Source organism: Piliocolobus tephrosceles, chromosome 18 (assembly GCF_002776525.5).
Source record: "Piliocolobus tephrosceles isolate RC106 chromosome 18, ASM277652v3, whole genome shotgun sequence".
Taxonomy (NCBI): domain Eukaryota; kingdom Metazoa; phylum Chordata; class Mammalia; order Primates; family Cercopithecidae; genus Piliocolobus; species Piliocolobus tephrosceles.
The window spans coordinates 4,488,503-4,515,206 of NC_045451.1; the positions used below are offsets into that span (position 1 = coordinate 4,488,503).

Genomic DNA, 26,704 nt, shown 5'->3' on the forward strand with positions numbered 1-26,704 from the left:
TGCTGAGTATTCCAGAATTAATTTATTAATTAAATACCATTTCAGTCAAATTACCCAAGGTGTGACAAAAATGATTCTAAAGTTTCTTTAGGAGAACAGAAAAAAGTAGTCATTGAAAAAAGAACAGTAATGAGCACAGGGGTGGGTAGAAAGCTATATTATTTAAATTGTATTTTATAGATATAGTACTTAAAACAAGGGGACACAGGGCAGGAACGCAGACAGATTAATCATTGAAATCAAAGTGGAATTTGAAAGACAATCGCAAATATATACATATACACAGGTACCTATATTCTTAGTGTACAATGAAGGTAGCATTTAGAATTCTAATTAGGAAAAATAGATTTTTAAATAAATGGCATTTAGAAAAATAATAAAGTGAGATGCCCTCCCCACACCATATACCAAAATTAATTTTAGATGTATCAAATACTTAAACATAAAACAATCAATTCATGAAAATAAAACTGAGTATTTCTATAATCTTGAGAATTGGAAGGCACCTTTAGATATCACTTTAAAAGCAGAAACTATGCGAGAAAGGACCAATTAAACAACATGAAAACAACTCAATATAGCAAAAAAATGCCATACCCACAGAAATGCATGTCACTGGTGGGATTGAAAATGTGCACGACCTTCCCAGAAGGCCAGTTGGCAGTACACACACCAAAATAATTTAAAACATCCAAAACCTTTGACCTGGTAATTCTACTTGTGGGAATTTATCAAGGAAATGATGAGACTATGGCCAAGATATACATACAAAGATATTAATTACACAGCTGTTTACAACTGTGAAAGTGGAAGAAAACCACACCTCCAACAATGGTTGATTTCTCCAATAATTTGTGCATAACAACAAAATGGGATACTATACGTGCACTGAAAATCACAAAGACAAATAGATACAGAGACAGAGATAGATATAGATAGATAGATACATAGATACATAGATACATAGATAAAATACATTAACAGATCTGCAGAAGAAGCGATCCAGAAGAATATACACCTAAATATCAATTTTGGTAATTTCTGGATGATGGGATTTCAAATGAGTTTCATTAATTTTTAAATGTTTTTCTTTGTTCAAGTTTTTCTAAAATAAGCCTGTATCACTTGCATAATCTTAAAAGACAACAGAAGGTGGGGAGACTGCAAGTATAGAGATGCTAAAGTGATGAGTTAACACCTTTATTCCAGCTTTTCCAAATGAATAAGATGAGGGAACAAAGCAACAGAAAAATTAGCAAATAACATGACCGAAAATAATTCAAAACGGAAAAAATACCTTTGTCTCACAAAATTTGTGGAAAAATTGCCCCCCCACCCCACCCCACGTGTAATCCAAGAAATGCAAGCTGAAAAAACACTACTTCACAGTTACTAAACTGGCAAAGATTGTCAAATTAAAAAATACCCATGCTGGCAACGGCCCAGGAATATGATCGTTTTCATGCACTAGAAATGGAAAGATAGATGGATATATTTTGAAGACAGGTTTGCAGTAGATGCCAAAGCTTGACCAAGCAACGTCCAAAAAAAAAAAAACCCTAAAGAAAGAATAATGAAAATATATAAAGAATTGTGTAAAAAGCTGTTCACCATTTAGTGAGTGAAAAAGCAAGCCAATATATACTACCATCATCCCGTCTTTGTTTGAAAAATATATGTAGAGAAAAAAAAAACCTGAAAGAATTCGTATAACAATGTTCACAGTAAGCTACACCGGGGTAGGAGGGTCTTAAATAAAGCTTTTTCGGTTTGCTTATTTTTCTGTATTTTTCCAATTTTTCCATATAATATTAACACTTTTGCAAAGAGGAAAAAATATTAGATAATTTAGAAGCTCCTTGTCCATAATTTTATTGCAAACTAAAAAGATAATTTCTAGTTCAAAATTATTTTTCTTCAGTAATTGACTTTACCAGTAAAAAGAAATAGAACACTGATAAAAGCAAAGTAATTTTTTAAAAGATCCTACAAAAACAGCAGAGTGTCGTCTAAATAACCCCTGTGCATGGGGTTAACTACTACACTCATTGCAAAGAGGCATGTCCCCTGCAAACACGCCCGGGGCTGGTGCATCTTGAGGGGACAGGCACTGGATAGGTGTCGGGGGTCCTCAGACCACCCTTTGTCGGCTGCAGGACTGTGGCCAGGCCTCCGCCCTCTCACAGGCACTGAAGGAATCCATCCTGGACGCTCATCTGTGCCAGGACGCCAAGCCACTGTTGACCCAGTCCCGCTCTGGTGACCTGTGGCCTTCACCCCAGACCCATCCGGGAGGTAAGGGCCCGGCCCGCGAGCTCTCCTAGTACCTCATGCTCTGGGAGGGGAGATGCACTCAGCCCTGCTTTCCCCAGGGCCAAGGCCCTTCCCAGGCTGTTTCCAGGAAGCGGGGACCTCATGCAGGTGCTGCCTTGGGCACTGGCTGAGCCGACCCTGCACCACCTGGCTGGCCCAGCAGGCTCCAGGCACCCTGGACCCAGGGCCGGCCCACGCCGCCCCGTCCGCGCCCACGCGGGAGGGCAGAAGGGCTTGCACCCACCCCGGCCCCTCACTGCAGGGAGGACAGGCCGCCTGCGAGGTACAGAGCTGGACAGAAGGGAGACCCCACACAAGGAGCTAAGGCTTCTAGAAAACACTGGAGACTCTGCGGGGAGACGCTCCTGCAGGGGCTGGGCAAGTGGGGCGAGGGTGTGGGCGTGGAGGCTGGGAGAGCACCCTTGCCGCTGGGGACAGGGAAGAGCCTGGCAGGGCCAGCCAGGAGGTCACCCCTCTCACCTACAGCAGGGGTGAGGTGGGGAGGTCACCTCCCCACCTACTGGAGGGGTGAGATAGGGAGGCGGAAGTCATGTGCTCCCCACCTACTTCAGGGGTTAGACAGGAGAGGTCATGCGTCCCCCACCAACCGCAGGGGTGAGGCGAGGAGGAGGAAGTCACCCTCCCCCCACCTACTGCAGGAGTGAGGCAGGAAGTCATGCGCCCCCCACCAACTGGAGGGGTGAGGCAAGGAAGAGGAAGTCAACCCTCCCAGCTAATGCAGGGTGAGATGGGGAGGTCATGCACCCCCCACCTACTGCAGGGGTGAGGTTAGGAGGAGGAAGTCATCCCCCCACCTACTGCAGGGGTGAGGTGAGGAGGAGGAAGTCACCCCCCCCCACCTACTGCGGGGTGAGGTGAGGAGGAGGAAGTCATCCCCCCCACCCCAGCTACTGCAGGGGTGAGGTGAGGAGAAGGAAGTCACCCCCCCACCTACTGCAGGGGTGAGGTGAGGAGGAGGAAGTCATCCCCCCACCCCAGCTACTGCAGGAGTGAGGTAGGGAGGAGGTCATGCATCCCCCACCTACTGCAGGGGTGAGATGGCGAGGAGTCACCCGGCCCTACCTACTTCAGGGGTGAGATGAGAAGGAAGTTACCTACCCTTCCCCCCACTCCACCCCCATCCACTGCAGGAGTTAGATGAGGAGGAAGTCACCTGTTCCCCCCTGCACCCGGCGCCACCCACTGCAGGGGTAAGGCAGGGAGAAGGCCAGCTGTCCCCACCCGGCACCCCCATCCGGCACAGGGGTGAGAGCGATGCGGAGCCACAGGGCGTGACCCTCTCCCCGGGACCCCGCGGGGGCTGCAAGGCGCCCAGGGCTCTCAACCCGTGTGGCTCCGGGGTCTCCGCAGGAGGAGTTGCAGGAAGACCACTGGGAAGGATGCATGTCTGAGCAGCCTGCCCGGCTAGCAGGTGGGACCTGGGTGGCCGCAGGAGCAAGGGACAGAGAGCAGCCAGGGCCTGGAGCTCGGAGCCCCGGGTGGGCGGGAGGGCAGTGCAGGACCCGGCTTTCCCCCCAGGAGCCCGGGGGCAAGGTGGCCCGGATGTGGGGCTCCCATCCAGGCCTCTCCACCCCAGGGTGCCCGGCTCGGGCCCCACGTTAGGAAGCAGGCACCTGGGCCTCCTCCCACGTGGAGGGGGCTTGCCTGGCACTGCTGCTGGTGGGTGACCCTATGACTTCACAGCACACCGGCTTCTGAATCCTTGCCTCTGCCGCTATTTCTAACCGTTCCTCCACACAAGACTTAGCAGAGCATGCAGACACCACAGAGGGTAATTAAACCATCACACTGGCAAAGCTGGACGCATAGGCAAACACATGATGTATTGTTAACAGTAAGTATAATTAGGCAAGTCAACGTATATCTATATGTCATGGTTAACTGAAACGTTAGCTTCCAATAAATGTATAAAATGGATTCCAAATGAGGGAAAAAATTTCTTTTAGAAATTTGTGGTTTTCTATTTTCTTTCACTTCAACCCTCCATTAATGTTGGCTAATTAACTGTCAACTGGATTTACAAAAATGCGTTTACATTTTCAGTCCCATATTTGTGAGTTCAGCATTACTCAATCTATTTTACGATAAATAACCCTTGGATTATGTATAATGATAAAAGAGCAAACAATCACAAGGTAATGCCTGAAATTCACACAAAGGTGAGCGTCAAGGAAACATGTGCGCCACAATCTATGACTTTCCAGACGAACCTGAGGGTGAATACACTTCTATCACCTTCCACAGGCAACTTCATCACATGGTATTTCTGAAGGGAAAAAGTCTTCAGTAAGAACAGAATTATTAAGTCGCACCAAAATAAGAGCCTTACACTTGAAGTAGAATACAATTATTGAGGCCACTGATACTATCACAGAGCTACACTGCTATCACCGTCCACACACGAGGAAAGTCTTGTGTGTCTGATGGACACATAGTTTCCAGTATGACAAACATTTTTGTAAGCTCACATATATTTTTCATATATAGCCTCAAATAATAGTTCTAGATGGCTTCTATTGTTCCAAAACTCCTCAAAAACATTTGGCTAGTGCGCTCATCTTTATATTTGAGAAAACAGTGCTTTCTTACTGTGGTTTCTGAATGCACCGGAAGCCTAGGATTTACTTTCACTTTGCCTGCACTGTGGTTCTGAATAAATAAAATCTTTTGCTATCATCCTTTTCCACTAAAACGGACAGGAAGTAAAAAAAAAGTCTGAACATTTCAAATAAATACAGCAACAAGTACATTTAATGATAAGGTCACTGATATTTTTCACACTTCAAAAGAAGGACAAAGCTGTGCTTCTCTGCGTTAGGTGAGTGTGTGTGCGCTCACATGTGTGTGTGTGACTGCTCCTCCGTCTCTCCCTTCTAATTCTACCAAATACGGAGAACACTGGAAAAATTACAAAAATGGCTTCACCTCTGTCTATATCAGAAAATCACTTTACTGAAACAGCATTAAAAATGTAGGCACCAGTTCTCATAAGCAGAATGAGGAAAACAACGTTTTCCAAAATGAAATTTCAGGGAATCATTCTTTCCAAAGTAAGATAACTTAAGGGGCAAGGCAATTCACACAACTGAATCTAGCATCTGTTTTAAGTCATAAAGGCCATTACATTTTGTGGATTGTGCAATTTGCTGTTTAACCAACTTTCTACAAAAGCGTGGTGAAATGGCATGTTTAAAACCAAGGGCGAAGGGACTCCACTCACTGTGGGAGGAGGCACAGCACCCCCTGCCAGGAGCAGTGGCCCTCTGGGGTACCTCTCCCAGCAGCAGGCCCGCCGCCTCAGCCCTGACCCCACGGCCGCTCCTGGCCATTCCACCTCCCGTTTCATCTGTCAGAAAACACTGGCATTTAGTGAAGGTGTACAGTCGATGGTGGGTTGATGCGGCGACTGAAAAGAAACTATAGGCTGGGCACTTCCAGTTCAGTGACCCTGGGTAGCAATGTCTACCAAATGCTCTTCCTGAACGGAAAATGATATCTGGGTGCCTCCATTTGCTAGAGCAAAAAGATTATTCAGAAATCATATCTACCACCAAAACACTGCAGGCTCAAACTTGGAATAAATCCTCCACTCCCGCTCCCTCTACAACATTTTCAAGCAGGGCTTTAGTACTCCATTATTGTGAATGTTCTTTGGCCCACAGCAAAAAATATTGACAAAATTCTGCTTTTAAGACAGTTATTGTCTCTGTATACTTGATAGCAGCCTTCAGAAGTTCACCTGCTAGCATTAAATTCTTGAGTTTGGGTGAAAGGAGAGAAAATTTGCCACATCTCAAGCTCTTCTGCTGTAGCAGCAGCAAATCAAATTATTCTTTCAATTAAACTAGCTTTGTGCCTAAAAAGAAAAAAAGGCCACAGGCTTTCTTCCCCCACACAGAGAACTGAAGCCATCACCCCTTTAAACCCCATGACTTGAGCATGATCTCCACGGCTTAGTATTCTTGGATAATGCAGCTCATAAAATTAAATCTACTCTGAGATTTCAGTTATCACTGTGTGCTCTGAGCTTGCAGGCAATCAAGGGATCAAGAGTTCTGCATTGGGGTGCGTTTTGATGGACCTGATATAGGGATATGGCTTCTCCCTCTCTCTCTCTCACACACACACACACACACAAACACAAACACACACACACACACAAACCAGAAACCAAAAACACCCCATCAGGGGTTAAACAGAGAGCCAGGGCCCCCATGGTCACCCCCACTGCCCTGAGATGAGAAGGGACGCTCTCCACCATGAAGCTCACAGGACTTCCTCACCTTTGCCATACACGTTAGCTACAGTTTAGCACTAAGACAAGCCCTGAACAGTGCATGCATCTGGCCAGTTTCCTTCCAAAGGACTGGAGCTGGTCTTTCGTAGGAACTGCCCAACTAACAAATGCTGTGTTTGACTTTCTTTTCAAAATGTCGGCTTTCGAGAAGCAAAACGTGAAGCGCAGGTCTTGGCGGAATCCACGCTGCTAAGGTAAAGGCACCTCGGTGCTGGTGACGTGCCTGGAAGGGCGGTGAGGTCGTGATTGTTGGGGAAGAGGGGAAGCCCGCTCCCCTGGCACTTATTTGATTCAGAGCACTGTATGTGTGGAAGTCAGAGGCAAGTGCTAACCAAGATTTAACACTAAGACTAATCAGAACAACACTTAATGCAAGAAAACACAACTATTTTCTGTTACGGTACACACAGTGGGCATCCATTGAGAACTTGGCAACTTTTGTTAAGCACCATGATTACGAATAATTTACGATAGAAACTGACAGTGACTTTATCGTAAAGCCGTGGATGGAGAACTAGAACACCCCAGGACCTGCCTGGATAAGACAACGGATTCCCGGATGTGCAACACAAAATCCGTCATTTGACTAAGCAAATTTTATAGGGACAAAGGGGTACATTTGCTAAACTAAAATCAATCAGAACAAAACGAGAAACCAAAAATCTGGCAGTTTTAAAAATTCTCCATGCTTGTGGTGACTGCAAGGAGACAGCCCACGTCTGGCGCGGCGGGCACCTGGAACGCCTGACCTTTTCCTTTTAAGAGAGCTTCGTAGGTTTAAAAATGGGACGCGCACAGCAGCATCGTACAAACTAAGAAGATAATTTAAATACCAATTAAATAGTTAAAAATTAACACTGACATACCCTTAAAAATCCAGGGGTTCCTGTAAATGTCTTCACTTTAAAAAGAGGTATGCCTGCAGAGTCCAAGCTCCTGTTTGTTTCCATAGCTTCAGGTGGTACTGGCTATTTCTCACATCCAACTTCTAAAAATATCAATGTGGAGTTCACCTCCTCCATGCATTTTTCTTTTTTACCTGAAGGCAAAAAGTAAATCCGGTTTCTCTTCACAGATTGTGGGCCTGGTTTTAATTTGTGCAACAGTCCTTTTGATAACAATGCCTAGTTAAAACATCCATTAAAAGTCTGTAGCAGGCATTTAATGGAAGGAAATCTAATAGGGTTCCACTGCAACTCGTTCATTAACTTTTAAAAGAGTTCTCTCCTTCAGTGTTCACAGAGAAAGATGGGACATGTGGGCAGAAAGAGGGAGGGAGAGACAGAGACATACAAGGAGAGAGACGGGGGAAGGTGGAAAGAAAGAGACGAGAGAGAGAAGAGAGAAACGTTCACATATTTAGGGATGGACTATAAATCTTTGAAAGGAATTCGGTCAAACAGTTGTGTTTTTCAGCCACCTGAACCAGCTCTCACTAAACCAAGACCTCCTTTTGTAACTATCATCCACTGTCTCAAGTCATAACAGGGAGACTCACAGGGAACCTCATCCCCTAGGAAACACGAGGAACTGAAGCTCAACGCTGCACTGAGCCTTCAGAGCACAGAACACCCAAAACACTCTATGCCAGGAAAAAGCAAGGACTGACTCAAGATTGGCAGAGCAACGACCACAAAGAAAGGCTCACCATCCCGGGGTTCTGGCCCAACCACACCGGAGAAAGCGGACCTGGTCTACCTGCCAGAAGGCGGGCTCTGTAACCAGGCCAACGCCTCCTCCACTGGCCAACAGAGGGCCACTGTCGTATCAGTCTAGGTGACAGACCATGGGTTCACACATGGTTTTTCCAGCATAGGAATGCGCCACATCACTGAGAAATCATTGCATTTAAGAAATTATTGCATTTCTCAAAATGTCCAGTAGAGTGCCTTGGAGAGGACAGACACCCAAAAATCGCTGTTGGAAGAATGGAAGAATGAACCAGAATCCACTGGAGCTACCCCACTTTATGGTGTGAATAACAACCTTACCCAGGGGTGATATAAAAGTCCAGCAAGAGTTAAAAGGGGCACAACCATGGAAGGGCCACCAACGGCAAAGGTCACCAGCCTTGGAATTTTCGGGGGTGCAGGGGAACCCAGAGCTCCGAGCACAATGCCTGTTCCCCTGACAGTGCAGGTCCACCATGCTGTCTTCAACCTGCTTTCCACTTGCTCCTTCCTGCTCCGATCTAGCTAGTCCAGCAACCTCATCCCCTTCCAACATATAAAGCCCTATACTTACCATAATACTGCTTTATGTATTAGAAATGTATCATGTATTTTTTATGATTTTCTAATACTATTTCCAAGCTACATGGAGTTTGCGCAGCCTGGCCCCAGCTCTATTTTTTCCATAAGCCCTGTTCCTTCAGGACGTACATGTTGTGTTATAACTGAAAAGTCTGTACCAAGACCCTATTAATAATGTCGAGGAAAGGCAAAACTATCCAAGTTAAACTCAAAGGAGGACTATGCACACACAGTACATAAAAAAAATGTTGGACTCTCAGGCTAATTTAGGGTTGCTAAGTCCAAAGATTGATGTTACAGGTGAAAATACATGGTGCCTGTCATTCTCCTAAATCTGAACATTACTCAGCTAGTCCTACGGAATCCACTAACAAATGCCACAAGGAGGGGACCCTTTTCCAACTGCTGCTTACAATGACAAATCCACATTGATTCATCCTTCAAACCACACACAAGCTGCTGCTCCACAAAACCCCTGATCTCCTCATCTTCCCCACCCCACAGCCCACCCAGACAAGTAGCATCTTTCTGGGTTTTGACTCCCCATAACAAGTTATCTGGAATATTCCCGTAACAACTATCACTTTCCACTTTATTAAGAGAGGTATACACGCACGTCTTTCTCCCCAGCGAGACTTGCAAGCTCACTGAGGGCAAGATCCATCCTGCTCATCACTGCGTTTCTCAAAATGTCCAGGAGAATGCCTCGGATATGACAGACACTCAACAATGGCTGTTGGAAGAATGAACTGGAAACCATTGGAGCTACACCGCTTTATAGTGTGAATAACAACCTTACGCAGGGGTGATACAAAAGTCCAGGAAGAGTTAAAATGGGCCAGCCCAGGTCAGCCTGCAGTACCTCTCTTGCCCCCGACTAGCCTCAGAACCCCACAGAAAGGTGCCAGCCATGCCCCAGCTGCATCCCAGGCTGCGCTCTAGGTATCTGCACCCAGGACCTCTCTGATCTACCTCCAGACCTCACAAGTCCCATCCCCTGGGCCTGTTCTCCTGCAGGACCACGGTACCCGCAGTGTGTGCACCTCAGGGACAGCAGAGCAACACTCAGGATAGAGCAACACACGCTCACTAGGAGGCCACTCTTGGGGTGGAGGAAGACAGAATTGGAAAGCAAAGAATTTCAAGACTCGGGACCCAAGGATATTAGGAACAGATCTGATTCAAACTGATAAGTATAAGCTATGGAAATGCCATGCATTATGGCCATAAAATCCAAGCAACAATCAGCTAGTAACCTTCACCCAATCCTCTCCCACTTTAAGTCACCACTGCTCGCTGCTGAACTGCCCACATCTCTGTCATCACCAAATCTAGTAACGACAGCTCTAATGATATTTACTCTACAAACACTGGACCCTATGCAGAAAAACTTCTTAGCTATATGATGTCTACATGAATGTAGCAGACATCAGCTACCATTTTGTTTGAAGATGATATCCAAATCAATATGCCCAAATCAAACAAAAGAAATATTTTGCTAATGAGCTTCCAAATTTCATGGAAATGTATTCAGAATGACAAATGGTCCACCTATTTACTGACCTCGTTTGCTTCACATGTACCATGGAATCAAATAGTGCAAGTTTCTTGAGGATAAGCAATTGAGGACCTTTCTTCTGTGCTACCCTCCCCACCTGGTAAAGTGATAGGTTCCTTGCAGCTGCTGAGTAAGCACCTGTAGGTGTGATGACTCCCTACTGGGACCAGCCAGTTCCTTCCTGTGTCACCGTGGGGCCAGCAACGGCCAAAGTCTAAACACCACATAGTCAAGAGGATGCTCTGTTAGTTGCTTATTATCATCAATGATAACTTGGGTTATCAACAACTATTGGTTATCAAACCAAATTAATGGCTGTTTTGTTGACAAAGTTTCCTGAGCACATCTGTGATTCAGAGTGGGTTACTTGTCTACCTCATCCTCAATAAAGGCTGTTGCCCAAATGACAGGACATAACATAATTTTCTCCTTTGGTATCTGTCATGGGTTGAATAGTATCCTCTAAAATTCATATCCTCCCAGAACCTCACAATGTGAGGTTTGGAAATAGGGTCTTTGCAGATATAATTTGTTTGGAAATAGGGTCTTTGCAGATATAATTAGTTAAGCTGGGGTGAGGTCATACTAGATCAGGATGGGTCCTAAGTCCAAGGACTCGTGACCTTACAACAGAGAAGAGGACACACAGACAAGAAGGCAGACACATGAAGACCGAGGCAGCGACTGGAGTGATGCGCCACAAGCCAAGGACACCCAGGACTGCCGGGAGCTACCAGGAGCTGGAAGACGAGAGGAAGGATTCTCCTCTGGAGGCTTCAGAGGGAGGCTGGCCTTGCCAACACCTTGATCTCAGGCTTCTGGCCTCCAGCACTGGGAGAGAATAAATGTCTGTTGTTTTAACTATTGGTTTGTTTATGGTTTTAATTTGTATTTATTTGTTATGAATTTCACTAAATAAGGAAGAAGTTGGCTAAAAGAACCATAAACAAAATGGAATAAACATTAGTAGCCCAGTTACAGAATGAAATGGCCAGCGTGGCCCTCCCCATCCATGGACAGCAACTCTCCCCCCAGGCTTCCTTGGCCACATGCAGGCACAGACACACACCCCGCCAACCCCTGGCCCATAACTCCTTATGCGGAAGGGGAGACTCACCTGCCCCCATCAGCAATGCAGCAAGTGGCCACCCAGATGGGCACAGGAGAGCCAGGCCCCAGCGAGCCAGTCCTATGGTGCCATCTGAATTGCAAGCTCACAACAAGGCTACCAACTGCTTTTATAGGGGAGAGATAGCACAGCTCTTCTACTCCCAGAAACATGCCAGGAGTAGAAGCAGACCCCCCGCCCACTCCGGACTCTGGACCCCACAAGCTGCAGAGCACTCGGGTGCATACTAGAGAGACGACCCACTTCCATGGGAACGTGTTTTGTTTGAAACTGTGCTCCAGCATCCAAAACAGCACGTGCTCAATAAATACCTGTTGATTGATGATCGAAAACAAAATTGTCATGGAGCAGCCAACAGGCAAATGACTGTCTGATGGCCAGAAAATGTCATAAGGGCTCTGCCTGGGGTACAGGTACCCCAGCAGGTGCCCCCAGAGCCCAGCAGGTGAATTCATCTTCCTACACCAAACCACACACTTACAAATGACAAACACTCCCAAATGAGCCACGGTTCTGAATGCATTTAACTAAATAGCAGGTTTGACTGGCTGTTAAAAATTACTGATTCTTGGCCGGGCGCGGTGGCTCAAGCCTGTAATCCCAGCACTTTGGGAGGCCGAGACGGGCGGATCACGAGGTCAGGAGATCGAGACCATCCTGGCGAACACGGTGAAACCCCGTCTCTACTAAAAAATATACAAAAAACTAGCCGGGCGAGGTGGCGGGCGCCTGTAGTCCCAGCTACTCGGGAGGCTGAGGCAGGAGAATGGCGAGAACCCGGGAGGCGGAGCTTGCAGTGAGCTGAGATCTGGCCACTGCACTCCAGCCTGGGCGACAGAGCAAGACTCCGTCTCACAAAAAAAAAAAAAAAAAAAAAAAAAAAATTATTGATTCTTAAGATCAAAATTGAGTAGGTTTGTGTTTTTGTAATAGTTGCAACATTGTGCAATGGGATCCTTTTGTTGAAGTACCTTATGGTACAGGAGAAGAGGAAACCCTCGCGCAGGCAGTGTCCACGCAGTCACAGGCACAGAACTAAGTTGGGGACCAACCAGAAGCATCAAAGGTGCTCATGGGCGCCCCCATTGGGGAGGGGGATCAGCTGAGACAATGTTGAAGCAGGAACCTGTACTGCTGCTAAGTGGAGAGAAAGAGTGTGCTCCAGGTGAGAGAAACCCACGGACTGAGATAATAACATCGCAACTGTTCACAGCAAGGAAAGGTTCGTGGTGCACCTGGGGGCAGGACCCACTGCAGGACACAGCACACAAGCAACCCAACCCTTTGGATACTCACAGAACCCTAGCCAGAAATTCTACACTTCACGTTACCTGTATAACTCACAAAAATGTCAAGCTTGGCCAAAGGAAAAAAAAAAAAGGAGCAATGCCCTTTTTCTTTAAAAGCTGATTCACTATCCTTAAAATTTGTAAGATTCACTAACCTTAAAATTTCCAAGAAACATCACTTTCAGGGAGAAATTGCCATCCTAAACCATGTGTAAGAGAGAGAGCGGGCAGCCTTTAAAACTAAATCCGTACTTAGTCAACGGTAAGCAAATTTTAGCTTTGCTTGTTAAAACTACAATTGACTTTTTAAAACGTTAAACTCTCCAAGGATAGTTATATTCCCTAAGGTTAAAAGGTCATAATGTATCTTTGAAGGATAAATTCTATCACTGGCCTTAAGGAGGGGACGTCAAACACTGTAATCCTATTTTTACCATATTCATCACATTCAACAAAGAAACGCAGGGAAACAAATGGCCACAATCCTGCCACACATGTTAAAAACATCAAGAAATAGTTTTCCCGAAATGGTGGAAGCATGCTGGGCTGCCCCCAGCGCCCATCAGGTACCTCCTCGTATTCAATGCTTTGAGTTCACTGCTTCCAAAATAAATGTACATGTCCTATCAGAGAAGAAGAAACCTAAAATCCTTTAGAAAAAAGGGGGACCAGGCATGGTGGCTCACGTCTATAATCCCAACACTTTGGGAGGCCGAGAAAGGAGAACGGCTTGAGGTCAGGAGTTTGAGACCAACCTGGGCAATATAGCAAGACTCCACCTCTACAAAACAAAATTTAAAAATTAGCTGAGTGTGGCAGGACACATCTGTAGTCCCAGCTACATGTGAGGCTGATGTGGGAGGATTCCTTGAGCACAGGAGTTCAAGGCTGCAGTGAGCCATGATTACGCCACTGCATTCCAGCCTGGACGACAGAGCCAGATCCAGTCTCTTAAAAAAACAAAGGACTGGGACTTTAATCTCACTCAAGGAGATATGTTCGAGAGGGTAAGGATGTTTTCATAACCAAGACTTTAAAACAAAAATTTAATTTTGCAAATTAAACCAAGCACATGGTCAAGGTGTCTGTATTCTTCCACAATGAAATCATTATATAATTTCTTAAGAAATGCATTTGAGGCTCCCCTGAGATATTAATCAAAATAAAATAAAATAAAAACATTAACAGAGAAGTATCAACTACTCACATAACAAAGATAATTATCGTAGTAGACGGGGTCCTAAACAGAGGTGGATTTGCTTGACGCAGGTGAGGCCTCAGGGCCCCTGGCCTGCGCTGGCCCTTCCAGAGCCCTGGGGACCCTGTGTCCATGTAGGCTTCCAGAATGTGCAGAACTATGGCGCTTTTGCTCTTCCTGGGCAGGGGAAGATGCTGCCACTGCCCCTCCCATCTCGGGTGGCCACATCCCAGCCCCCAAGCTTCTTTGCCCGGGCAGCGTCGTGGGCCTGCAGCCTTGTGCAGACTGCAGAGGGGAAGCTGGATAGTGCGTGAGGCCAGGTATTTTGTGGACCCAGCCATCAGGAATAAACAACCACTTTCCATGACCCAGGCTAAGGAATGACTGAATTACCTTCCTATGCAGCCAAACATGCAGGAAAACAGATGTGTCAGGCAACCAACTAACAATCGGGTTATTTTTCGAGATTCTGCCACATTTTCAGTTTTTTAAGATTTGCTCTTTTGTGATTTATTTCTCATACTAAACAAGCAGTCACTCCCATACTTCATCTTGCATTCGTGATTTTGTACTTCTTTTCTTAAGAACACACTCCCCCTCCCCCCAATCCTAGCTCCTCCCCCAGCACTAAACCCTGTAGAAACACACAGACTTTTCTAAGTCTTCATCCTGATGCCTTTACTGAGGGGCTCTTGGGGGAGGCAGAGCCTGGTCCCTGCCTTGGATACGATCTTCTCAGTTAGTCTCACTCCAAGAACACACTCCCCCTGTACAGAAAACAAACCAGGTATCATCCATGTCAATGCTTTTCCCAGATCACTGTGACTTCATGTCCCAGTTTGCCAATTCTTAGTCATCTTGGAGCTTCCAACGTACCCCACACAGGTGGCTACAGGAGCTGCCTACGACGACTCTACTACACGTCTACACCTCGCCGATGGGAGTTCCATCACGAGTCACAGTTGCCCGTGGCAGTTAGAGGGTGTCCAGAGAAACGAGTCTTAGTCTACAGGGCATGTCTGCACCCAGTAGCGTCCTGAGTGCCCACGGGGAAACTTCCGCTTCCATCTCTCACATGCAAGGCTGCAAATATGGCACTAACCAGGAGGTAGCTGAGGAGAGTTCCAAGCAAAGCATAAACCTGTTTAAGAAGGCTTCAGTCAGCCGGGCGTGGTGGCTCACGCTTGTAATCCCAGCACTTTGGGAGGCCAAGGCAGGCAGATCACCTGAGGTGACCAGCCTGACCAACGTGGAGAAACCCTGTCTCCATTAAAAATACAAAATTAGCCAGGCGTGGTGGTGCACGCCTGTTATCCCAGCTACACAGGAGGCTGAGGCAGGAGAATCGCTTGAACCCAGGAGGCAGAGGTTGTAGTGAGCTGTGATCGCGCCACTGTACTCCAGCTTGGGCAACAAGAGTGAAACTCCGTCTCAAAAACAAAAAGAAAGAAAGAAAGAAGGCTTCAGTCTAATCCATAAATGAGACGCATGGTGAGTTATTCAGAATGAGGACTGTTTCCAAAAACATTTCTCACCCTTGGGCTTGATGTGAGCAAGGACACTCAGCCTCTCCTACAAATGCTTGGAGTCACTGGCAAGAGAAAAACAGAAACAAACAAACAAAAAAGGTGTGTACATATGTTTGCCTGTGTGTATATATGTATATACACATATATATGCATGCATGTAAGATATATGACTGTTCTTATTTTATTTTATTTTATTTTGAAGACAAGGTCTTTCTCTGTTTCCCAGGCTGGAGTGCAGTGGCACAATCATGGCTCACTGCAGCCTCAACTTTATGGGCTCAAGCGATTCTCCCACCTCAGCCTCCTGAGTAGCTGGGACTACAGGCATGCACCACCACATCTGGCTCATTTTTGTATTTTTTGTAGATATGAGGTCTCGCCATGCTGCCCAGGCTAGTTTCGAACTCCTGACCTCAAGTGATCCACCCACCTCTGCCTCCCAAAGTGCTAGGATTACAGGCATGAACTACCGCACCCAGCCTGTCTATTCTTATTTCATACACGGAACATGACAGCAACAGAAAGATTCACACTAAGGTACAGGAACTGCCCTGACACGCAACTCTCAGTCAAGAACAGATCTCAGGATCCTTTGGCTGAACTCACTGTTGACACATCTGAAGAAACTGAGGCACCAACGGCCACCCAGAAGTTGCCTAGTGGAAAGGCCAGGGCTCGCGCAGCTACCCTGAATCCTAGCCCAATGCTATTCCCCACCACAACAACCCGAGAAAAAGTCTAGGGAGACAGATGACAAAAATTAAAGCTTTAACAACCTATGGATGGTTTGAGAGGTCAAGGAGTCGGACCTTCCTGGGCTTAACTGACATGACCGTATCTGTCTAACTCTATAACCTTATGACATCAACCTATGTGCGCTATTTATAGAACCTTAAATTCCGTAAGCCTCTATAAATGAAGAAAATAATAAGATAACTATAAAACTGAAATTATATAACGCAAGTGGAGTGTGTCAGGAATATAGTCAACTCAGCAGCTCTAAAATACTCAGTGAGTGCCTATCATTTGCCAGGCAGTGCTGCTAGTGTTCCAGGCACTACCTGTACAGGCAATGAACAAAACGGACAAAACCCCTGTGCCCATGGAGTTTAAATTCCAAACTTTCTGCTGTTATTATTATTATAGCTATTATTATTATCAGATATCGGCACTTTGCAAGGGTACACTGAAAACAGAAGAATGCTACCGTTAATATTTATAAATGAACAATGAAAGTCATCCCTTAAACGTGTTTTATAATCTAAAAGGTGCCAATGCGACTTTGGGATGTGGTTAGAAGAGATGCACCTGACAGCTGTCCATCTTCTTGCCCAGCCCCTTCCCTCCTAGCGAGAGGCACAGGGAAGACGCAGCTAGAATGCGGTGTGATTTAAAGAAAGGGGAACCTGTTAGAATTGGGTCTGCCCAAAGAACCCCGTCTACCTCCTGTGATGGCTCGTGGGCAGGTCAGGGGGAAGAACAGCCGAGACGCACACGCATGGTCAGGTGCGGAAAGATTTGGGAAGCGCCCTTAGACACCGGAAGGGCTGCAGGGCGGTGGCCAGCACCCCACAAATGGTACACACGCACGCCTCCTGTCACGCAAGCTCGCTTGTCCAATGTGGGTGTGGAGGTGAGGCCTGCAATGCAGAACCTGAAGACAGTGAAAACAGTGTCAACGTCACAGCACAGGAGTGGCCTCCCCATCTCAGAATGGAAGAGTTGGCTGAAGAGCAGGAAGGAGCCGGACAGACGCTGGAGGAGGCAGAGGCCAGAGGCAGGTCGCTGCCGAACCGTGGGGAGGCACGGAGGAGGAGACGGCGGAGATGAATTGGAAAATGGAGTTTTTGTTTCCCGTACGCAGTCCTGATAACATTTATTTCATTGCTCAATGAAATTTTTACAGGATGCATAATAAAATATTTCATATAAAGTTAATATTGATAACCACTTCAGTCTTCAAAATACTCTCGCTATACCGGGAGATCCATTACTTCAAGGACCTTCTTAGCTATTTTTCTTTGTCCTCGAACTGTCTAGAAACAAGCAAGTACTCAAAACGAGTATGTACTGGATAAATAAACCAATGAATGGGCCAGCAGTTGGAGAAATGAGCACATGAACTCCACGAGGTAGGAATCAGTCCCAGGTATTATCATCCCAATTTATAGTTGAGAAATCTAACAGTGAAAGAAAAGATGCGCCCTCTCTGCAGGTACAAAGCTGGGAAGTTTTGATGATGAGGTCAAGCCGCTGTAGGGTTCTTTACCCAACAGCATCAACGCACGACCAGCAGTCCCCCGGAAGGTTCCGGAAAGGCAAGAATGAACATAACGGACCCAACACCACATGTCAGGAAACCAAGGGGATTAAACGTTTAATGTCAATATTTATTTCTTATTTCACATCCCCGCCTTGGTTCTGAGAAGGATTTAAGGCAGCATGATTTATGCTCAAGAAGGCTGTGCTGATTAAACCCTCACATTCACGCGCAGGAGGTAATGCATGGAAACCTCTCACGACACGGGTGTGACACGCTGATGGCTCACAAGTCCCAGGAACCCTGGGGGCTGGGGTCTACGCCTTTACCACTGGAAGAAAAAAAAACAACTAATGATTATTACTCATCAAAAGCAGTTTTTCAATAGACAAAATCTTTCGATGCGCTGGCTCTACTGAGAAAATGAAATAAAAGGCACTGCGGTGCACCACAATATCTAAAATTTATTGTAAAACCCATCTAAAATATCACAGAAACAATTTCTCCCTCGAGTGTTTTATGAACAGCAAATGGGAGAAGGAAAAATATTTTTACTGATACCCTTGAACTAAGTTTATAGAAATATGTATGTGTGAACATGTCATATTTAAGAGAAAAGTTAATAGAAATATCCAGAACCTCACAGCATTTTTTTAATTTGAGTTGGTAACCAACCAAATACCATAAAAACGCAATAATGAAGGCCATCTCATATACAAAAGATGCAAAATTTAATGGGGAAAAAAATCCTTTCAAATAACCATGCAGAAGCCCTGGCAAAGCAGTTATTATTCCCAGAGCATCGCCACTATCCCATCCTCCGGAACTATATTTATTATGACTTATTAGATTTTGGAGCAATTGTCCTCTGAAGAGCACAAAACGCTGCAAAATATTATAACTTTTAAAACTGTGCAAAAACTTTACGAGGAACACTTCTAAAGCTAAAGTATCACTGAAAATTGCCAGAGGAGATGGCAGGGAGAGATAAGGAAGTGGATGGAAAGAAAGACAGAAGGGAAAGGAAAAGAAGGAGTTAAGGAGAGGGCCCAGGGCAGCTGCAGGGAGAAGGTGTGCAGGGAACCTACAATCCCACTTCCAAATAAAGGGCTCCCAGGCTGCCCTGTTTCTCTCTGGCCCACAGGCTCCGGCTCCAGCCAACATGTATTCACTGGCCATGTGGCTGTTGCCATGCAAGGTTCCCCACACTTGCAGAATATATTTCAGCTTCTCTCTCTGTGTGTAGAGAGGAGCCCATCTAAAATTAGTATCTTCTAAATGATGGTAAACGGAATATAAAGAACAAAGCCTCCAGTGTGGCCCTCCATTTCAAAGAGCGCTGAAGACGGCAAAAAGGGACATCGCTACGTGTGCAAATACGAGTCACCAAAAGAGTTTGTAAACGCATCTAAAAATCAATTAATTAATCCTCCCAAACCACTGCATAAAGACGGTCTTCCACCCAGTGAACCGCATCCTCCACAGTGTGCAGGCCAGGCGTGCAGATGCTCACTAGAAAAAAGGGCGCTGCAATGTGGACTTCAACCATTCAGAGTATGCAATAGTCCTTCCGAGTGAAAAGTGTCAGGAAGACCCACATCACTCCTCAAAAAGGAAGGCCACTAGGAAAGGGATGATCAGACCGGCAAACAGGTAGTTTCTCTTTCCAACATTAATCCACCAGGCTGACTCCTACTATGTTCCCCTACTCCAAAAACTAAAATGAAACAAGAAACCATCCCAACACATCTGTACTTGTCAGACATTAATGACTGGTGATCCACACCCAACACACATAACATCGGCATCCGTCTTCTTGCATTTCTTAACAGAGCTGACATGATTGGCAGGTGCTCTTTTTAGTATTGCCACTATATTTATATATTCACCATGAAAATCAGCGGACACATACTGGAACGTTGTTAGGGGAAGTTTTCAGGTTTTTCCTAAGTGTGCTATAATACTAATTCCAAATTTCCCCAAAAGTGAGAAAAGATTGTACTTTATAAGACTCGTGAGAATACGCTGGGATGTAAAATATGTTTCCACAGTTCGATGGTTTAAAGAGATAACGGAGCAGGCTGCAGATATAACTGATACCACTTTTATATGTGAACATGGGAGAAAACTCCAAAGAGAACTCCTACGACACAGAAAACTATGACAGCAGCCCAGAGTTCCAGAGCTGCTGAGGCTGTGGCCCAGCTCGTAACTGCTCTCAGGCTGCTGGGTACAGGCAGGCTACCAGCCCTACAGAGACAGGGACAGGTGTCCTGTGAAATGGGCTATGCACCAACACAGACCGCCAGTCCCTTCATCAGAGGCAGCCCTGACCAGCCCTACAGAGATAGGGATAGGTGTCCTGTGAAATGGGCTATGCACCAACACAGACCCCCAGTCCCTTCATCAGAGGCAGCCCTGAGAATTGGAAGAGTCTTCCTAACTGTGCGTGGCAAACTTAACCTGACCAGAACGGACGTGAAGTTACTGCTGGTGTTTCCTCACCCAAGTATTGTGACTATTAATCCATTTACCTGTAGAAAATCTCATGTTTAAGCTGAGGATGTTGCAAAATATACAGTATATGCACAAAATTTCTTTTCAAAAATCTGAAAAGTTCTGAATTCCAAAACATATCTGGCCCCAAGGATTTCAAGTAAAAGATGTGGGACCTTCTTTAAAATGTGAATGAACTGGGGGCACACGCCACTTCCTTCAGGGTTGACCTGGAGTCCAGAAATAGAACTGGTGCCTGAAAAGCCGAGATCAGAAAACTCTCTTTTCCAATGTGCAGAACTACCTGTTAAAAGGACGTGTTTCAGACCCTCAAAAATACCTACTAAATAAACAAATAAGATATATATATACACATATATATATATACACACATATATATATATACACACATATATATATATATATATGTCAATGGAAAGTTGAGAAGCACAAACCTAACTCCAAATTAAACTTATTTTAGACTTACCAAAATACATGCAAAACATCTTACAGCTACATGGTCTAAAAGGCCATCAGCAAAATCAAGTCCATTGAAACCATCAAATGTAAAAAGATACTAGAGTTTACAACACATAGTCCCCTTGAATTTGGTTTTATTGGTGTAAATTACCTGCGTAGACACATTAAAACTCAACTGAGAGGCAAAGTAAAATTCCTGCTTGAAAGGTTCACAAATGAGGGAAATCTGGCCTCAATTAAAAAAAAAAAAAAAAAAAAGTCCGGACACGATGGCTCATGCCTGTAATCCCAGCACTTTGGGAGGCTGAGGTGGGTGAATCACCTGAGGTCAGGAGTTCGAGACCAGCCTGACCAACATGGAGAAACCCAGTCTCTACTAAAAATATAAAAATTAGCCGGACATGGTGGCTTGTAATCCCAGCTACTCGGGAAGCTGAGGTACGAGAATCGCTTGAACCCAGGAGGCAGAGGTTACTGAGTTCACACCACTTCACCCCAGCCTGGGCGAAAAAGCGAGATTCCATCTCATAAATAAATAAATGAGGCATCACATGTACTTATTTTCCTTCCTAGGGATAATTTCTGAAGCCCTGTGAAGATCTAAAATTGCAGAGTGGGCCAGGCATAGTGGAACAGACCTATAATCAATCCCAGCACTTTGGGAGGCCAAAGCAGGAGGATCACCCAAGTCAGGAGTTCAAAACCAGCCTGGCCAACATGGTGAAACCCTGTCTCTACTAAAAATACAAAAATTAGCCAGGCATGGTGGCAGGTGCCTGTAATCCCAGCTACTCAGGAGGCTGAGGCAGGAGAATCGCTTGAACCCAGGAGGCAGAGGTTGCAGTGAGCTGAGATCACACCACTGCACTCCAGCCTGGGGACAGAGCAAGACTCTGTTTCAATAAATAAATAAATAAAATTGCAGACTGCAGGCAGGAAACACTGTTTACACATTAGCCAGCAAGGAACAGGTATCTAAAAATGTCCTCTCGGGGTCAACCATGCTGTTGAGCCTCACAGTGTTCTCATGCAGTGGACAGAAATGCAAAGATCTGGGGAGAAGCTCCAGGCTAGAGAAAGACTCACACCAAGCACCCGTGGAAATGACCTCCGAAGGACCATGCCCCAGGCAGGATCACAGTGTTGTGGTAACGGGCAAAGGCAGCCCTGCTCCACGGCCACTCCAGCCTGAGCTGCCCCTGCCAGCACAGCAGCCTAAGATCTCAGCAGAGGAAGTCAGTGGGCACCACCTGGGCACCCACTCTGTACCAGACTCCAGGTACATCTGCCTGGAGCCTGTGAGGCCCACGCACAGTTCCCACCCTCCACCACTGGAGAGAAACTGCATCTCCTCACCTTCCACCCACTGCCAACCCAAAAACGCGTCGGGCTGGTCTCCAGCCTGGGACGCACATTGAAAAATGCTGATATTTGGTTTTTTCCCCACAAGGGAACTGATAGGTTTTTTGAACTGGCTTATTTAAATATCATAAATCAAGTGGTTCACCTCCCATCCACTGATGGCACTTACTTTGATAATCCATCCTATGCAGCTCGCATAGGGAACTTGGGTAAAATACAGTGTTGGAAGAGCATCTGTGAGTTTCCAGCCAAGAAATTTTCCACGCACTCCTTTGTTCTTATTTTTCTTGTAATAGCCAGGAAGGGCTCGTACCACTTCCACAAATCACGGGGAAGTCAGGGGAATCGGGGAAGAAAGACGACGTCTCTTTAATTTCGCACGCATGATGTTTGCAACCACTAAGGTCATACCTGCGTGTGGTGACTGACAACTTTTCAGCTTGATTCAAAGCAAACAGCTGCTGGGCTGATTGCCTAGCAACTAAAAATTGATGGATGACCCTTAAGATGAATAACTACCATAAATCACCTCATTCAAACTCTCCAAGAAAAAAATTAAAAAACAATGGTTTTCATGACATTTGCTGAGCTCCATAATGTGCCATGATAAATTTGGCCTCCTTATGGATGCACAGTTGTGGTTGCGAAAGTTGAGTCACTTCTGTTTTTGTTTCCTGTTTCTTGTAATTCCTGATGCTCAGGACCCTTCGTAAGGTGCGTTCCTAGGAACACGCTGCTCCAGCAGGAATGGCAGCCCTGGGTGCCTGTCAGTCACTCCAGGATGGACAGGAGCTGCTAAATTTCTCATCACCAAACAGCTTTTAATCAGGAAACGGCAGTCTTACATCACAAAGATGGAAGGGGACTCCGTGCATTAATAACGGTTACAATACATTTAGTGTAATGATTTGACCTCGGCCGACATTACAGACGCCATGATTCATATGAATTTGATAAACTACTTCCTGTTTGTAGACATGTCATATGTTTCTAAAAGGCCAAGAATGTGCTTTTAACTTGCAAATAAACACAGACCTATAAACCATAATAGGATTGAGAGGAGGTCTTGGTATTTGTCCTCTAAAACACGCAGTATCACCACCATTATGAGCACTTCCACAAGTAGATGCATAATGATGAACAGATTATTTTTCCAGTTGGCATTTTCCTGTTTTTACTTAACATTCAAAAGGAGGTGTGGGCAATTCCTTTCACCATCTTTCTTTGCCCCCTTTTCTTGTTACAGTGGGTTTTGTTTGTTTCTTTTAGGTTAGATTGATTTTACATGGAAGGTAGTTTCCAAAAACCAGTCCACTGACTCAGGTTAGCACTTTGAAACCAAAAACAGCTTCCTGCTTTCTTCTTTCACCTACTATCACCAGCACCCGAGGTCGGCACGTCACAGACCACGCATCACAGACTGTCACACTCACCTGTCTTCGCAAGAGCTAGGGCTTCCCCAAGGAGGGGTTTCAGTCCCTCAACAAGCACCGGGAGCCCTGACTGTGAGCCAGGAACTGTGCTGGGCTCTTGATGGTGGAAGGAGAACAAGATGGCCCTGCCCTCATGGAGCAGAGTGCCCACCAGGACATGAACAAGTCAGTGAGCAATCTTATTGACAGAGACACCCTGCATGGTGCGTGCCGTGTGTGCCATGACACTAGAAAGGAGTTCACACCATCGGACTGGAAGCTCCCAAAGATGAGATGCATCAATCCTGGAAAGAAAGTTACTTTCATTTAACAGACTGTACAATTCCAAGAAACCTTCTCTATTGAAAAAGCCAAAGAGAGCTTTTAGGCTCTGGAGTACAAGCCACAGTCTCTGAGCATCAAAGCTGAGGTGGACTTTGAGGAGGGCCTGCAGGTCGGGTGGCACCCACCGGCAGCCCAGCTCATGGATTACCCTGGGGATGGCATGTCACAAGACTGCCTGCAGGCCAGGGTAGCATGCCCAACACCTGCCCCACCCAGGGCTGACTGTGGCCAACCCCTCACTCACTTTGAGAGCTCCTGTATCCACCATATGCAACAAAACCCCTGAAATGGAAAGATGAAATAAAACAACATTAGCAACAAATAAAATGCCTTAGTGGCCGAAGGGCCACGACCTAAGCTGCTCATAGCCACCAGCAGCCCCAGGTTTCTGGTCCATGAAGCATCTCGTTAGAAATAAAAGTGGGATGCGCCTTGTTTCCCGGTGTCTGCGTGAAAGCCTAGATTCTGGGATCTGTGCTCCTGGAAGAGAGGACAAATGCACTAAGAGAGGACAAATGCACTAGAACATCCCGCCCCACCATTTTCAAGGACTAGAGATGTGAGGACCAACCGTTGAGAGGTTCAACTTTGGATCCACCATCCTGTATACCCAGCTCCCTTAGAACCAACTCCCTGCTGAGCAAATGTCAATAACGCTGCCATCCTGAAGCAAAATGAAAAAGACTCATATTAATTAGGTCGACAAGACTGCTTATATTGCATATGCTACTACATTTAGGTATGCGACGATAACTCTGCATTCTCCCCACAGCAGCATGCTCCTGACACGGGAGAGCTTGGGCTTCATTTGTCTTCCTAAATATAAATGGCCACTATCTGTAGCACTTAGGAGAGGTTAGCTGGCTTCAAATAAATAGCATCTTAACTGCTGCCCTGATAATGGTGAGCTCTGGGGTACATCTCCACTTCTAACACTATCAGGGTCCTATAAGGATGGAGTGGAGGCGATCCATTTGGAAAGCCATCTTTAATGCACATGTGTGTGGCCAGAGTCTGTTGCACCATTCACGCCTTCTCAGCGTTTCTGCCTGGGCTCTGACTGCCCTCGGTAATGCCTTCCTGGGTGGAACCTACAGAATAGGACAATTGGCATGCTGTCCCTTTAAGAATGAAATGCTTGTTTCCTTGCAGTAAGAAAAGTAAATCACGCTATAGTGAGTTGAGCTTTGAAAAAAGCATCCATCCATTAAAGTTCATGGATCCGCGTTTTCAGGTTGTCCCTCCCCTGGCTGTGTCTCAAGTTACAGCCTTGTACAACCCAAGTCTAAATAATATTCACCATGATAAATGACACCATAACTCCGATATCCACAATCAATCTTTGCTTTAAAGATACATCCATCTTCAATAATGTTGATGGGGATTCTGTAAAATGGGGAACGTGACTGTCTTCCAGACCTCCTAACGGCGGGGGAAGGAAGGCCTGAGTGATGGCTGTCAGCCCACATCTGGCTGCAAAAATAAATTAGCCTTATGCAGACAAATGAAAGGGCTAGCTCCGCCTAGGAAACAGCCACTCCTGAGCAATGGCTAATTTATAGGACTTCTTTCTGGAAAGTTCCTGGCGAAGGCAACAGTCTCCTTCAGTATCTCTTTAAATGGTATCTGATGCTGTAAATAACTTCAGTGTGGTAGGGACTGTACGAAGTACAAAGGGGCGGGGATGAGAGAAACAATAACTTTTCTCACATTCTCACACATGATTACAATGCAAAACTCTACTCTTCAAGGGAAAAAAAAATTTTATTTTAGCCAAATGCTTTTATAGTTTAACACCATGCTCTCCTCTGGCTGATTATTTTTTCCTTTGCACTTTTTGGTGGTTTTCTAGCGGTTTGGAAACTCACATAAAAAGTAAACAATCTGGGGGCAAAAATGGCCCTTTCTCTTCCTCCTCCAAAATATCCTTTTTTAGCCACTTTGAGACTCGAACCTCATCACTGTCTTTATGAAGGCGGGAATGGGGTTACAAATTCTAGGCAACAGAGAAAAAGAAGAAACATCTATCGGGTTTAGTAGGTGGTTTCAAAAATAGCCTGGAGTAAAACACTTATTAGGCAGACTCTAAAAAAAAAAACAGAAGACCAAACTTCTGCCGCAGGAGTGGGGGACCTATGAATTTGGATACCAGGGAAACGCTTTGCTGCTGGTTCTTTATGCCTCTGACCTTGTCTCACTGAGTATTACTCAGGGCTTGAATCCTTCAAGACTGCTAGAAAGTGGGGAGATGCCGGGGGACCAGGGTCATGCTTTCTGTGGGGAAAGCCGGGACTCCACGGTGTGTCCCTACAGAGCCGGGGCTTGTGTGTTCCTGGGCTTGGAACCATCACTCCTTTGGGTCTCTGAACCTTCCCAGGCAGGACCTCGGAGCTGTTGCAGCAGGCTGAGGTGGGGAGGGTTAATTCTGTGAAGGTTGAAGGACTTACAGTAATGCTCTGAAGACAGAAACATCACAGGCTTTCCTGGCAAGGGGTTCACAGAGGGTAGGAGGGACTGCAAAATGAACTCTCTCAGGCTTTGTCGGCGGCGTTTCCCAAGGCCCAGCCTGGCCCCTTTGATAAATGACACATGTCATTCTGTCAGGGGCTGACACTGCGGCTGGGAGGGCTGGTGATGCATGGCTCCAGGGAAAAGGAAATCAACTTTTTGGCATCGAGTGTGTCTGTGCCCTGTATGAGGATTTTGTTTCTCCAAAAGTGAAAGATAGACTTAGGATTTAAAAAAAAAAAAAAAGTTGAAAAA

At 45.8% G+C, this 26,704-nt stretch overlaps 1 protein-coding gene across 2 annotated transcripts in view; it reads right to left on the bottom strand.

Annotated features, from left to right (window-relative positions):
- The window catches only part of TSHZ1 (teashirt zinc finger homeobox 1), a 78,911-nt gene that overhangs the window by 37,296 nt on the left and 14,911 nt on the right, over window positions 1-26,704 (bottom strand). Inside the window, exon 1 of one of the 2 annotated variants that reach the window (XM_023224803.2) lies at window positions 7,498-7,665. The exons of the other annotated variant lie outside the window; for it this stretch is intronic. The gene's annotated coding sequence lies outside the window, so the exon portion shown is untranslated. Of the gene's footprint in view, window positions 1-7,497; window positions 7,666-26,704 lie in introns of those variants that run through there. 2 annotated transcript variants of the gene reach the window in all.